Below are 17,534 nucleotides of genomic sequence, written 5' to 3'. Positions count from 1 at the left end.
TCTAATGAAAAGACAGTCTATAGAGCAACATAGAAAATACGTTTTAGGTGTTCGAAAACATAAACGAGTAGGACTTTACACTTAAAGAAACCAAATGCGAATTTTTCCTCAACCAAATAAAATACACTGGGCAGATAATTGATAGGAATGGTAGACGGCCCGATTCAGAAAGGTCAACGGCAATAAAATATGCCAGAGCCACACGACATAACAACACAATACAGTTTTTAGGCTTATCTGATTACTATCAGCCTTTATTTCTTTTATGCACACATTCCGCGCACTTTTAAATGGACTACTTAGAAAGGGCAAGATTTTGAACTGGATCACAGAATACATGACGGCATTCGAAAAGCTAAAAAAGGTACTCACATCATAAACCTTATTATTGCAAGTGACGTGAGCACATATGGAATCGACGCGTGTATCCTGCATAAAATGCCCGACTGTTCTACGAAACCGATGGCACACGCATTTAGAACCCTACTACCTGCGGGAAGGAATTATTCCCAGATAGAGAAAGAATCCTTCAGCATCATTTTTGCGGTAACAAGATTTCACAGATTTTTCCATGGACGACATTTCAAACTTCAAACGGACTACAAGCCACGGATCCCTCGAACAAAGGATTGCTGACACATATGGCAAACAGGCTCTAAAGATGGGGGAAAATCCTATTAAATTACAACTTTGATATGGACTTCCTTCAGTCAAAGAAGTTACGAGACGCGGACGGGCTAATACCAACCACTTCAAGACTTTTTGATCGCATTACTACAATCATAGAGAAATTATAGTTCGGTCCTATACAACACTGTGAAAGAAGTTCCCGTTACTTTGGATGATATAAGGAAAGAAGCCGAAACCTTCGATTTTATAAGCGAAGCCAAGGAAAAACAGTAGACTGATGAACATGTAGTAGAGGTTTTCTCAACATGCGACCAGGTATTATTATATAGTGCGAGAGTAGTTGTTTCAGCGACCCTCCAAAAGAAAATCTTAAAGGATTTTCACACAGGACACCCCGACGCTATCGGAATGAAAAGTTTAATGCGTTCATACGTATACTGGAAAAAAAACATGGACAATGATATTGAAAAAAAAACAGGTGAAAGCATGCAGCGGATTTGCACTAACTGCTCAAGCGCCACCAATTCAATTTAGCCCATGACACAAAGCTGACTAGCAATGGTCATTAATACACCAGAATTAAGCAGTTGATGGACAGTACTATCTTATAGTAGTGGACAGTTCTCTAAGTGGCCCGATGTCTTTAGATACCAAAGCCCAACTACGGACTTCACTATAAGATTATTCATGAGTTATTCGCACGGTTCAGAGTGGTCGACTGTTTAGTGCCAGATAACGGCACTCAATTTACATCCGGGGACTTTAAATAGTTCATGGAGAATTTGCAAGTGGACCACATCACAACTCAAGTCATGATTTTAAAAGTAAATAAAATTATTTGGTTGCCATCAGCTAGAATTGAAACCGTAAGCTAAACTGTACCATTCAAAGTTGGTGACGTAACCACTGTACTAACGTCACACGTATATGGACTGATTAAAAATAAACTAAGATCAATGTACAAAATGTATAATGATTTTTTCAATTTAATCTTAACCGGCTAAATACCCATAAAAGAACGGCCCATAAAAATCCCATCATTTGAGGCCCCTAGCTTTCGGAAGAGATAGAGTTTGAAAATATGAACATAGAAAGACAGACAGACATAGTGAGTTTATATATATATATATATATATATATATATATATATATATATATATATATTAAACGCATATGTAATGGGAAAATTAAAATTTTGTAAAACAAATGAAATGAAAATTTCTTCTAGAGAGTAAGACAATTGTGTCGTAAATGTTTCAAATTTTTACCTTACATTTTTGTGTCATAAATGTTTTTAATTTTTGACTTTACATTGATTCTCCAAAATTTAAATATTCCTATATCATACCAATGCTCTATCCTGCATATTTCGTATATTCATCTGATTAAGATTGCTCTATAGATATTAATTTTAGCCCAATATTTATACATCCACTTAATGTTTCCAAATGTAGCATTTCGTAATTTTTAATTTCTGAAATATATATAGGTGTATTCAATAATTTTCCAGATTGTTTTGTACAAGAATTTAAAATTGTCATAGACTCTTGAAAATGTTTTTAGCCAATTTTTGGGTATTTGTCGTCTGAAGCGTCGAGCTTCAAAACGATACTGATCTTGTGAAAATCCGTCGCCCCCGTCGAAAGTTTAATCAGACATGCAAACATACATACATACATTTATATATTGGTAGCTCAAATATACTTCATTTGTTTTGGGGGTGATTCTTTACGATGAGGCTTCATAATGTGTGTAGTCATTTTTTTTTTTTTTTTTTTTTACACAGTGATCACCACTTATCAAGACCCGGAAGCCACTCAGGGATAAGGGTTATTGCAAGTACATTACGTTAGTGAGGAGATTTGCTGAAATGTTTACTTAAGGGGGCGGTTCATTAGGAATTTGTTAACATTGGACTTGAAGACAACCACGTTGTAGTCCGGAGGGAAGCAGGCAGACGGAACAGAGTTCCACAGGCGTGCAGTTCTAAGAAAGAAGCTTTGTTCATGGAATCTGCGTTTTGATTTAGGCACAGATATAGAGTGGGGGAAATTTTTCACAGTGGATTCAGCTAGACGGGTGTTTTTCATGAAAGATTGGCGAGGGGGGACCAGAGATTGGAGTTCAGACGAGCATCTGCCATGGAAATAACGATAAAACAAGGACAGGCTCGCAACGTCTCTTCTGTGGGAGAGAGGTTGCAGGGTAGAGAAAAGGGCATCCCCCACTAAGCCACGAAGTCTATTTTGTACTCTGTCAAGGCAAGATAGGCTGTTTTTAGCAGCTCCTGCCCAGATATGGCAACAGTATTCCATCCTTGGACGTACTTGGCTTTTATATAGATAGAGAATTGCATCCGTAGTGAGATATCTTCTGGAGCGGTAAAAGGATCCTACCATCTTTCCAGCGACCTTGGCAACAGACTTGATGTACGTGTTCCATTTCAGATCAGGAGTAAAGGTCAAACCCAGAAGCTTGTCAAAACACGGGGCCTCACCCAGACGAGAGCCATCAATCACAATTGATGCCAGATGGGGATCAGAGCGTTGATGATGTAAGGATAGGAGTTTGGTTTTGGATGCATTAAAGGTAACCAGCCACATCTTCCCCCACTGAACCACGCGCTCGAGATCAGAGGAGAGAGAATCAGAGAGAACTTTGTCATTTACAGCCTTTGCTGTGTTGCCGTAGATGGTCGTGTCATCAGCATAGATGTCAACGAATGATTCAAGTATGTGTTTAGGGAGGTCATTGATGAAGATCAGGAAGAGAGTTGGGCCCAGGATTGACCCCTGAGGGACTCCAGCATTTATATTGCAGGCCTCCGATTTTTGTCCATCTACCACTACTCTTATGAGCCTATCGGAGAGAAATGATTTAATGGTTGAGAAAACATTTCCAGTTATACCGTAGCTGGAAATCTTGTGAAGTAGACCCTTATGCCATACCTTGTCGAAGGCCTTTGATATGTCGAGAGCAATTGCCCTAGAAAGGAAGCCTTTGTCAAGAGATTCACTAATCCTGTGGGATATAACCGTCAGCACATCTGCGGTAGATCTTGCAGAGCGGAAACCATATTGTGTGTCACTAAGAAGGTTATTCCTGCTGAGGTGGTTGACTATTTCTCTATTTAATATGGATTCCAGCAACTTACTCATAACACACAGGAGACTTATTGGTCTGTATTGAGAGGGAGATGACTTATCACCTGAATTCTTAAATACAGGGCAAACTGATGAGGTTTTCCAGGGAGTCGGAAAGCACTTCTCCTTAAGGCAGTGCTTAAATAGTTTCGTAAGTATGGGAGCAAGTTCTGGTTGAAGCTTTTTTAACACTATAATTGGGATGCCATCAGGGCCAGTTGCTTTACTGGAATCTAGGTTCTTTATTAGCTTGGCGACCTCATGCACGGATATTTGTATGTTACCTAGCTTGTTCTGTGTTATAGGAGGAAATATGGGGAGTTGATGGCCTTCGTCGCATAGGGTAGAATTAGCTGCAAAGTACTTTGCAAATAGTTTGGCCTTGTCTGACGCTGACGAGATGACCTCTGGTCCATTGATAATGGTTGGGATAGAACGCACACTTCTGTTCAGGATCCTATTTGTTATTTACCAAAACTGGTGGGATCCAAGCCGCTGATTAGCTACCTTGGATTTAACAGACCGGGCATATAGCTCTCTTGCATTTTTTATTACTCTTTTACAGTGGTTGCTGGCAGACCTAAAAGCAGCTTTAGTCTCAGTGCATCTATTACGTTGGTAGCTATGGAAAAAGTGATTTCTGTGCGCGATAGCAGCAGCACATTCTGGGGAGAACCATGGCTGGCTGTTAGGTTTTTGTTTGAATTTTTTAGATGGTATGAATTGGTCTATGCCTGCAATTAACCATTCGGTCAGATCTGATACTATAGAGGACACATCCTTTTTAAACATGGAGTGCAGAGGTAAATCAGATATGAATGTACGGAAGCTATCCCAGTCAGCCATAGAGTATCGGTATACAGTACGGTGGAGGGGTACGTCTGGGGGCTTCTTACATTTCGTTTTTATCTTAACTGATACGACGGAGTGGTCGGAGGATCCTAGAGGAGAATGAACGGAATATGAACATAGCTCAGGGGAAATTGAGAGAAAAAGGTCTAAGAGGCTTGCATATTGACCGGGTGTATCGGGCACACGGGTGGGTTCGCGAACAATCTGAATGAGATCATAAGCAATGGCAAAATCATGACAAAACCTCCCCTCATCATCTGTCTTAATCGAATGGGTCAGCCATTCCACGTTATGGACGTTGAAGTCACCACAGATGTGAATGTTAGCCGAGGGATGTGAAGACAGTATGTGGTCTATTTTCTCAGATACGCTCTTAAAGATAGTAACTCCGCTGTTGTGGGGCCTATAGAGGGCAAATATAAATGCAGTGGTGTTAGCAAGTGCAACCCTGTCATTCTTTTGCGGACTTGTATCCTCATCTTTCATAGCTGTTATTTTTTCACCACGTGTCGAGACCCGTAGCGCAGTGGCAGTAATTACTGAGGATGGAGTTACAAGACTCATCATTTTTATCCCGTCGCGGCTAAACGCCTGAACAATGCCAGAGGATGAGTGAAATGTGGTGAAGCAACTATGAAGATGAGGATAACAGTCCACAAAAGAACGAATACACTATAAATACTGTGGCGATATTGCCTTTTTTATAACGTATATTTTCTTATCTGGAAGTTCAAAATAGTTTAATGACCTTTGACTGCTAATAAACAGAAGAAGGGATAAAGATAATCCTTGTGTACATGAGAAAAGCAAGCCTGCTAAAATAAAATAAACCCCTTGTTCTTATTCTCTATCTGTGTCTTAAACTAAATGCAAATTCCATTAACAAAGATTATTTTCTAGCACTTCCAGCTTATTAAACTCTATAGACCGAGGCTGCTTTCCAGCTTACTACAACATGGTCGTTTTCAAGTCCAATGTAAATAATTTCTTGTTGTGCCACCCTCTTAAATGATCAATTTTATACCATGTTATCTTACTGGCCATCTTACACTCATTAGCCGTTATCCTCGAGTGACCTTCAGGCCTTGAAAAGTAATGATATTCATAAAAAATTCGTGAGTCAGACAACAGGGTTAGATAGGATGGAAATGAAAGACAGAAAAGTAATAAAAAATGGGATACTTGGTGAGTTAATTGCACATTACGGTTATATAGAAATTTTTTTATATAATTCGATCATCAAACAGAAATATTTTATCGATAAAATATATAGGAAATACACCTTAAGGAAACAAACGTTGATTAACTCGTCTTTAATATAATAGTAGCTACTCATAAAAAAAATATGTAGAATTGAGTCTATTATGAACACGTGATTACAATTGTCGACATCCGGGTTATCCAGTCAAGAAGAAGAAGGAGAACAACAGCTGGTTGTTCTTTATGACGATCACAAACGTACGACATGATTTGTGACAACTACGTTGAAATTTGTATAACAATCGATGCGCGTGTTTCGCACGATTTCTACAAGGCCATGAGCGGTGGTGGAGGAGGTGGCAAATGTTTTGCTTTTGAAAACGGCTGGTCAGAAAGAACACGTGAAACTGCAGAACTGGTTATGTGGTGGTGTAATTGCTTAATTTCCAGAAAGCAAAACATTCAGGGGTAATGACTTTGTGTTTTCTTTTGTCTTAAAACAACAGCACAAAAGAGAGAAATATAGAATTGTCCGGTTGAAGAAAGAGATAATTGTTTTCGTCGTTGGTATAATAAGCTTAAGAAACTGGGGAAGAGGTCTATCATTCAAACACAAATTTACAAAGACACGCAAACACAGAGACACATACGCACACTAAATGATCCTCCCCCCTCTCTCTCTCATACACACTTTCTCTCTCACACACACTGCTGCAAGTCCTGGAAACATGTTTACCAGAAAGAACAGTCGGAAATAAGTTATACACCATCCACTGTGACTATGCAATTCCCGCAACCATGTATCTAGAAAATGAAACCTGACACCGTGTTATGGAACAAGAAGAAAGAAGCAACCTTAGTAGAAGTTTCTGTCATCAGTGATACTGGGTTCAACAGAGCCGAGAGGGAAAAGATAACGAAGTAACAAAGTCTTATGAACAATATTAAAAGAAACTGGAGAGAAAACAAGCAAAAATATTTTATCTATATCGCATCCTTGCAAATTATTAAGGTTGCGATATAGGTAAAGTATTTTCGCTTGTTTTCTTTTCCTTATAAGGGAAATGGTTTCCATAATGTTTTATTGTAAAAGTGTTTTTTATTCAATAAGTCTGACGAAAGGCTGTTCTTGCGAAAATTTTCAAACGACATAATGTTTGAATTTGTCCGAATAGTCTTGAAACAATTGTAACTAACGATGAAATACACTATTTGTTGCTATCAATCCATTCTTTGAAGTCTTGGTTTTTGTTAAAACAATATATGAATGTTCAATTATGAAATATGATAATTTTTTAGCTTGCAGTTTAAGTCATCTCTTTTTGGCTTAATATTTATTGATATATGAACGATTACTGAATTATAAAAACCCAGTAAAATTTGGAATACTACAAATATATATTCTGCCCATCAAGCACTACACTTATGAGCCTATCGGAGAGAAATGATTTAATGATCGAGAAAACATTTCCAGTTATACCGTAGCTGGAAATCTTGTGAAATCTTATGCCATACCTTATCAAAGGCCTTTAATATGTCAAGAGGTTTCTATCTTATTCCTTATTTACCATCTTTTTTGTTTGATGTATGTTTTTAAAACATTGATTGAGAACTAAGGAGAAAACATGATATTTTAAAAGTGTATTTTGGTTTCTTTTCGTTGTCAAAATTTATCTTCTTTAATAATGTATGGTTAAAAAGTCCCCCACAATTTTTTTTTTACACAGTGGTCACCACTTATCAAGGCCCGAAAGCCACTCAGGGATAAGTGTTATGCAAGTAAATTACGTTAGTTTGGAGATTTGATGAAGTGTTTACTTAAGGGGGCGGTTCATTAGAAATTTGTTAACGTTGGACTTGAAGACATCCAAGTTGTAGTCAGGTGGGAAGCAGGCAGACGGAACAGAGTTCCACAGGCGTGCAGTTCTAAGAAAGAAGCTTTGTTCATGGAATCCACGTTTTGATTTAGGCACAGATAAAGAGTGGGGGAAATTTTTCACAGTGGATTCAGCTAGACGGGTGTTTTTCGTGAAAGATTGGCGAGGGGGACCAGAGATTGTAGTTCAGACGAGCACCTGCCATGGAAATAACGATAAAACAAGGATAGGCTCGCAACGTCTCTTCTGTGGGAGAGAGGTTGCAGGGTAGAAAAAAGGGCATCCCCCACTAAGCCACGAAGTCTATTTTGTACTCTGTCAAGGCAGGATATGCTATTTTTAGCAGCTCCTGCCCAGATATGGCAGCAGTATTCCATCCTTGGACGTACTTGGCTTTTATAATTGATAATAATAGCACTGCGCTCAGTATATTTTAAATATATAATGTGTATAGTCATCCACATACAGTACTGTTTCGCTGTTTCATAGCTCATCAGTGCGAATAGACAAGCATCTACCCCAAGCAAAGATCGAAACCCGACCGCCCAAATGACAGTCGGAGCTTCTAACCGTTACACTATTCGGCTGCTGCTATGAGGGCAGTTAATTAACAATGTTTTGACATTGTCCAAATATCTAAGCTCAATTTGTTTACACAAAGAATATCGCATATATATATATGTATATATATATATATATATATATATATATATATATATATATATATATATATATATATGTCTATGCCTGGGTAGATAAAATTAATTCATAGAACGGAGCAGTTTTGCAGTTTATTCTCCTCTGAAAACTGAAATCAAGATATAATTTAAACTTAATCTATTATATTGTTTTGATTTTAAGCATATCTAATACGGAAGGCTTAAGATCAAGGAGTCTTAAGAAACCAGAAAATTCAATTGTATACCAGTAAATTAAAAAAATCGAATTGACAAAACTTAGCTGATTCCATAGTCTCCATTGGCATTCATTGCACCACTCTTTAGGACGATCACAAACTGTTGTCATCTTGTCAAAACTAGTTGATATTTTCATAACAAACGATGCGCGTGTTTCATACAACGTACTAAAACGTCCGGGTAAAGTGGGGAGGAAGTTATGTTTCGTTTTGAAAGATCGGGGGTCAAAGGGAACACGTGGTGTTGTGATATGGGGGAGGGAGACGTTGGAGAAAACAAAACATTTAGCAGATAAACTTTTTATGTTTTCCTTTTGTCTTAAAACAACAGCTCAGAAAGAGAGAAATATGGAATTGTCCGGTTGAAGAAAGAGATAATTGTTTTTGTCGTTAAAATAATAAATTAGACGTCCGCGAATGCAGTAGTCTTCTCTCTTACATACTTAAATACACACATATCTCTCTGTCATAATATATATATATATATATATATATATATATATATATATATATATATATATATATGTATATGTATATGTATATATATATATATATATATATATATATATATATATATATATATGTATGTATATATATAAAAGCCATCAACAATTGTGGGGTTTTCAGACTTTTATCATTTTTTATTTAAAAATATTTTTATAACGCGTTTCAAGCCTTGTTCAGCTCTCTTCAGATATTTATATATAAAGTCTTTTTTAAGTGAAAGTTTGAAATGTCATTTCGGAAAACATTTTAACAGAGTTAAAATGTTTTCATCAAGGCTTGAAACGCGTTATAAAAATATTTAAATGTGAACTAATTAGGGAAAAATGCAAAAAAAAAAAAAAATAATAATGATAAAGTCGTTCATCAAATTCCGTCAGTGTTTGTTTACAATATTACGTCAGTTGATATTTGGGCTTTACGATGAATGCCCTGGAAAAGTAACTTCTGATTAATGTTTTGTTTTAAAATATCCAAAGAAATTATTTGCGGCGATTTTATCTTAAATTAAACTCATTAATAATAAAAAAAAATAATGGTGGGGTACATCCGGGCTTTAACATTCAATCTATAGTTAAATGCTCTATCACTCAGCTATATCTCAACATGACTATAATTTTGTTTCTTTTTTCAGAAGAAATGATTTTCTAAGATTTTATTATATCCCTTGGGCGGTGTAACGTAAAATATTCCCCTGTAAATATTCTATTTTATCTATAAGACAGATAGACTACTTTTAAGTTTTGATTTTTTCGATTTTCGATAGTTATTGGATGAATTTCTGTACAAAACCTATCTAAGAATACTGCTAGACATGTACATTACATTTGTGTGAAAATGTCAAATGATAAGCTCAGCCGTTTCGGAACCTATAAGGCAGGAACTGACACACACAAAGTGATTTTTATATAATAGTAGAGATATAAACATACACACATGTCGGATATCCGGTGTTGTTCGATATGGCAAGATAGAAAATCTGTAATATAGTGTATTGAATAGTATATTTCCACATAAGGTCAAAACTAAATAGAGTTGAATATTCCAGTTAGAAGTCGAGCAAGACCTACGTAAGCCTTCATTGCCGTCAAAGCTACAGGAAGCTACTAAAATGATCTGTTTCTTTCGACTAATTCGGCAGAAAGAAGATGGGTGAGAGAGGGAGAGATGAGGGAGAAAGAGAGAGAGAGAGAGAGAGGACAAGAGAGAAGGGGGAAGAGTGAGAGAGAAAGAGGGGGGAGAGCCAGTATTTGGATAGTTACCGCTTCCCATGGCGAAGAACTGTTTTACAGGTATACATATGTGCTATAAATAAAGAATAAATCCTGGCGATAAAATTTATTGTCGCCACTCTTAGGAATAAGAGTGTAATATGGACTTTCCTTAAATTTCTAGATCTGTTTATGTAGTGTGTAAGGTCAGGTTACGGACAAAGAAAAGCAAAGTGGCAGTCGCACCTAATTATATATTAACGGATCTTCCGAACTAACATGAAATATCGTTACATATGCAAATAAGGCAATCTTAGTTCATATAAAACGCCTATTCTTAGAGAAGGAAGGAGATTTTTTGAGCCGTAAATAGTATGTATAAGTACAGTACTGAGGCGTTACAATTTTAACCGCAAAATCCAAAGTAGAATCATCATTTTTTAACCCTATGATGTTTTTTTTTATTAATGACGATTCCTGAATTGTTATTCATGATGAGAAAACTACTACTTCCTTGGAGTCTCATACCGTCAATATCTGTAACAGTGAGATGAAATATAACACTAATTTATCTTTAAAGAAGGCAGAAAATGCACAGATTTTACAAATAGAGACAAAGTAAAGCAACCTAAAATATGATCGTAGAACAAACAAGCTATGAAAGTATCGATAATAGTTCACCATTATTAAAATTACAGACTGGAACCCGAAAAATTCTGCTACGAAAAGTTTTTAGAATTATTGGCATTTTAGCACACATTGCTAACTCCTTCCTTCAGCACACGGGACTAACATACAATGTAATCAAACACATATTGCTCTTTCCTTACTCGGACGGAACACTCTCAAAATGTAAACATAGCAAATATGCACACAATACCGACACGCCACAAGCCAAAGGACCCCCCCCCTAAAAAAAGAAATGCTTTAAAAATTTATTTTACGTGTACCAATACTTAATTTTCGATTTTTGAGCGATTACCAAGACTTTAATGATGCTATATTTGTTGTTTTCTATTTTTATTCCTGTTGACTATTAAATTGCATTTTATATTCTTGACCGATTACCTAGGTTACAAAGCGGCGTGGGTCGATCGTACAGTATACCTAAACATGATAGTTTAATTCATGCAGATTCCGTATGGATTATTATATAATCAATTCCCTATTGACGATTATATATTACGAGGAATAATCTGCCATGCGGACTAATATGCAAAAAAAAAAAAAAAATAAAAATAAATAAATAAATAAAAAAATAAAATAAAACAAAAATAAAAAATACAAAATAATAATCATAATGTTGTTCATCAAATTCCGTCTGTGTTTGTTTACAATATCACGTCAGCTGATATTTGGGCTTGACGATTAATGCCTTGTAAAATAACTTCTGATTAATGTTTAGTTTTAAAATATGCAAACGAAGAAATGATTTCCGACGATGTTAAATGATAACTTTTCTTTCATTATAAATTGAACTCGTTAATAAGAACAAAAATGGCGAGGTAAACCCAGGCTTAAACAAGGGGTCATTCGATCTGTAGTCGAATCCGCTACCACTGAGCTACATCTCCAGATAACAATAAGTGTGGTTTTATTAAGAAAAAATGATTTGCTGAGATTTTATTTTTTACCCTTGGCCGGTGTAAGTAACGATACTTATAGGATGGATTTCTGTACACAAAATATCTAAGAACATCACCAGACATATAAATTACTTTTCTGTTAAGTTTGCAAAAGGTACGCTCAACTGTTTCGGAACCTATGAGGAAGGAACTCACACACAAAAAGGAATTTTACATAAGAGTGTAGATGTGTGCATATATATATATATATATATATATATATATATATATATATATATATATATATAACTACTTCATTTACTCACATAAAATTAATATACGAAAGTATAAATTTATGCATAAACTTTAAGTATTTACTTCAAAAGTGCTCAATACGTAGGTAGAGATAGTTAGTAAGTTATAAAATATACATGACGATTAAGCTGCACTGAATATTCCGCGTTTCATCCACTCTAGGACTCTTCAGGCTTAATCGCCATATATATTTTATAACTTACTCTCTCTCTCTCTCTCTCTATATATATATATATATGTATATATAATATATATATGTGTATATAGATATAATATATATATATATATATATATATATATATATATATATATATACAACTAAGTGAGAAAATGGACAGAATAATCCAACTCATTTCCAACCAACAGGATTAGAAAGAGATCCAATTTGAGGAAATCATTAACCAACTCAAAACTCAACAAGAATACCTGGAATAATTTAGAAGACCATACATACAGAATGAATTACTAAAAACCAAGAAACAGAATCTCCAAAACTGGAACATCCTCCTTAAACAAACAAAAATTGCTTTTTACCATGCAGTCAAATGCAGCGACACCGCAACAACATACAAGACATTTCTAACGATGGAGGACCAATTCATTCCATATAAATTCCGGGAAAAAATTACACCGCAAGATACAGAGGAACAAGTGAAAATCAAAAAAGCCCTGAGTATTTCAAAACTTCAGGCCGAAATCGACATACGGGAAGACAAGAAAGTACACTCTACGGAGAAGTACACGGAAATTGACAATAAAATATTAAAAAAAAATCAAGGAACTTTGCCCCAAGGAAACACACCAACCCCTCTTGGAACTCTGGGATTCTGAATGCAAAAAAGAGGAGGAAAAATCCAGGGAAATCATTGGACGGAAAATAACCTGGCTAAAAAACCTGCCGGCAAAAGAAAGAAGCAAACAATCGACAAACACATACAAGGACAACCAGGGACAGAACACTCTTACACGATATCCGCAAACACAGAGATCACATAACAAAGGTAAGAAATGAAACATACACCATACACAAACACATCCACACAACAGATACAACTACACACGAAGAAGCAACCACAATATATCCACGTCATACGCAAATTCCCAACAACTGACCCAGCCAAAACGCACACTAATAACACCTCAAAATTGCACAAGAACCCACGCCCTTAACAAACACAACACACCAGACAACATACCATACAATACATCTCCACAAAAATACCCACTTATATACAATCCTAAGCAATACAAACTAAACTATTACCACCCACTTCAGCAAACACAATCAAAAATCCATTCCCACAGACACTACATCGCTAACACAAACAACGAAAGAATACCTTTACTAAACAACCCCTACCAAAACATCCCCACAATGCAACACAACTACCTGAGACATCACATAATTCAAAACACTATCTACAACTCTCACCCCTCATATTCCACACAAAGAAACAAACCCCTAAGGCACCTCCCCCATCAACGGGAACAATTAGAACATCCCATGCAACACCAGTCCCAACAAACAGACCTTCCCTACAACAAACCCCGACAACACAACCCTATACAACAATGCATGTATCCTCAACAGCAACACCAATTCCAACTGAAACACAACTATCCAACACAAACAACATATAATGACAACCCATTCAATCATTTATCACTGAACCCTCACAATAATGTACACAACACTCATTTTACAAGGAGACATCACATCACCCTTAAACACACCGCTCCTCGTAACAAGGAAACAAACAACCCCCACCATTTTTTAGGAAACCCCCAGGGAACAACAATTCCAGGTTAGAAAAAATTAGACCCCAAATCATCAATTTATCCACATACTCCTTATCAAAGAACGAAATGGAAATACTGAAGCTGGGCCTCAAATTCTGCCCCACTCCTAAAAGCAATATAGCGGAACTAAAAAAGGACCTTAAAGAATTCGAACGGATATTTAGACTAATAGATACACTAGATAACAAAGGGGACAAAGATGATTCTTTAGTAAAAAACAAATCAACATATTTCCCTAATAAACAGAACAACACAAAAGAACTAAACAGCTACTTCGAAAATCTCTGGAACCTTAACCTCCAAAAAAAAAAAAAGACAAAACCACAAGCAACCTCACACATAAGCAAAAACAAGCACTTGAAAAGATCCGTAATAATAATGACATAATAATAAAAGAAGCAGACAAAGGCAGTGCCGTAGTAATCATGGACAGAACGTATTATGAAACAAAAATTACAGAATTACTGGATGACAAACACTACTATAAACCCATTAGTACCAACATAGATAACACCACCATCTCAAAAATCACAAAACTTTGTACAACACACAACAAAATATTAAAAAAGAAAAAAAAGGACTTCCTCGCAAATTTCATTACAAAGACCAACAACTTCTACGGACTGCCTAAAATACACAAATCTGGCGTAATAAAACTTGCCATCAATACACAAAACTCAGAATATATTAGCGCTCCAAACCCTAGTGACCTTACATTTAGACCCATTGTAGCAGGACCAGCCTGTCCGACAAGCAGACTTAGCAACTTTATAGACATCTTATTACAACCTTTCACAGATCAAGTTAAGAGCTACATAAGGGACGACATCCATTTTCTTACTACCTTACCACATACAGTAGAAAACGGGACACTATTAGTTACATTTGACGTTAGCAGTTTATATAGTAATATACCCCATGAATTAGGAAAAGAAGCAATAATATTTTGGATCAACAGACACGCACAAACACTACATCCTAGATTCACAAAGCAATTCATTATCGATAGTATAGACATAATCCTAAATAATAATTCCTTAGAATTCAACAATGCCAACTACATCCAAACACTAGGTACAGCAGTGGGAACGAAAATGGCACCGACTTACGCAACCCTTACATTAGCCTACCTAGAAGAAAGCTTATATGAAAAGGCAGAACAAAAATTTGGCCACAGCACTAAAAAACTGTTTGTAGAATCATGGAAAAGGTACTTAGATGACTGCTTCATCCTATGGAAACCCACATGGGGAGACATCACAGACTTACACACCATACTCCAGAACCTACACCCAAAAATTAAATTCACCATAGAACAAAGCTCTACAGAATTACCTTTCCTAGATATACTGATAAAGATTAAAGACAATAACATTATCACAGACATTTACCGCAAACCTACAGACACCCAAAAATACCTACACTTTAAAAGTCACCACCCTAAAAGCTGCATAAAATCAATTCCCTACACCCTAGCACGTAGAATCTGCACCATAATCACGGACAATAACCTTCGGAAAATTCGACTCAAGGAACTACGAATAAATTTAAGAAAAAGAAAATACCCATCACAACTTATAGACAAAGGGATCCAACTTGCGACAAATATACCAGTAGAAGATTTGAGAACCCTTAAGGAACGAAACAAAGAACAAATCCTAACATACGTCTCCACACACAACACAAACAACTCAGAGCTTTTCACAGAGATAACGAAAAACCTCGTTCTACTTAACCAAAACAGCAAACTAAACAACTTCCTTAAAACAACAAAAATAATAAAAAGCAAACGCCAACCCAAAAACCTAAAACTCATTCTTACCTCATCCAAACTCAATCAAGACGCAACAAAAGGAATCACAAAATGCAACAAACAACGACGTGGAGTCTGCAACATAATATTAGAGGGAAACACATACACATTTACGAACCCCATACAAACATTCAAAATTAAAAAAAAAACCTAGATTGCACCTCAAAAAACGTGATCTATGTAATAAAATGTGCAGCATGCGATAAATCCTACATAGGCGCTACAAAAAACCTTAGTAATAGAGTAGCCCTACACAGATCCAACATCAAAATCGCGGAAAATAGACACCTGCATGTATCACAACATATACACACATGCAGTGGAGGCAGATTCGAGATAATGCCCATCTTCCAAACTGACAACTACTTCTACTTGCTAACACAAGAAAAAAATTTCATAGCAAAGTTTAACCCCGCCTTAAACATCTCTCCATAATTATACACATAAATAGGCAAAACACAAAATACACTTACACGCATGCATACTGGGGTAAATGTGCACCCTCACACACGAAATAAAAGAAGCACAATAAGGCACGCGCACATTTTCACGGGTGCGCGCGTCCATACCCAGTACAGTACCATTTCTCTAAACTAAACAAACAATTAGAAATTATACGTATGTATGTGTATGTACGCACATATGTGCATGTATATATATGTGTGTGTGAGTGTATACATATGATTGTGTATGCGTGTGTGTGTATATATCTATATCATCTGTTATCTATGCTACATCTTGTTTGTGTGTGTACGTGCACTTATGTTTGGGTGACCGAATCCATGTATGCATATGTGCTTGGATTAGAAAAGAAAGAAAACTTCAACCAATATATACATAAGGTGGGATGTATGAATATGTATGTGTATGTGTGATTGTGGGTGCATGTGTCCATATATATATATGGGTGGATGAATGTATACGCATCTGTATGTGTGTGTATATATATACATATGTATGCATATGTATGAGTGGGTAAATGTGTTCGTGTGGATATGTATATACGCGTATGTGTGAGCCCCTGCATATATCTATGTGTGTGCATGTGTGTGTATGTATGTGTATATGCTTACATAGTATGTGGATGTTTGTGAGTGTGTATGCACATACATGTATGTATATATATGTGTATTTGCGTGTATATGTGTGTATATGTATCTTCTCCTACCTATTCTCCATCTTACTTGTGTGTGTGCGTGTACTTATGTCTGAATGATTAAGCGCATATATACATGCGTGTTTTGGTTGGGGAAAAATATATACACATATATATACATATATAAATAAAAAAAAATTAACCAATATGTGCCTGACGTGTTAGTGGTGGATGTGTGTGAGTACGTGTGTGAGTGTGTAGGTGGGTATGTATATATGTATGCTCCTACACATATTTCTATGTATGTGCGTGTGTGTATGTGTGTGTGCCTGCGTGCGTGTGCGTGTGCATGTGCACATGTACATGCATGTATATGTATGCGTGTGTGATTGTGTGTGAGTGTGTACTATACATGGGGAAAGAAAATCTTAAAAAAAAACCCTAAAAAAAACATAAAAACCTTCACCAAATGGACCAAAAGCGCCCTCTTTGAATCTAACTTTGACCGGACACTTTGAACACTTACGGTTGGAGACAGAATGTCTGAGACCATACATCACTCTGAAAAACACATTTAGTATCAGCGGAGGTAAAAAGAACTTTTCAAACACC

This window comes from Euprymna scolopes, chromosome 2, assembly GCF_053919585.1.
Source record: "Euprymna scolopes isolate OS-2025 chromosome 2, ASM5391958v1, whole genome shotgun sequence".
Taxonomy (NCBI): domain Eukaryota; kingdom Metazoa; phylum Mollusca; class Cephalopoda; order Sepiida; family Sepiolidae; genus Euprymna; species Euprymna scolopes.
Note: the sequence above shows the minus strand (reverse complement) of the source record.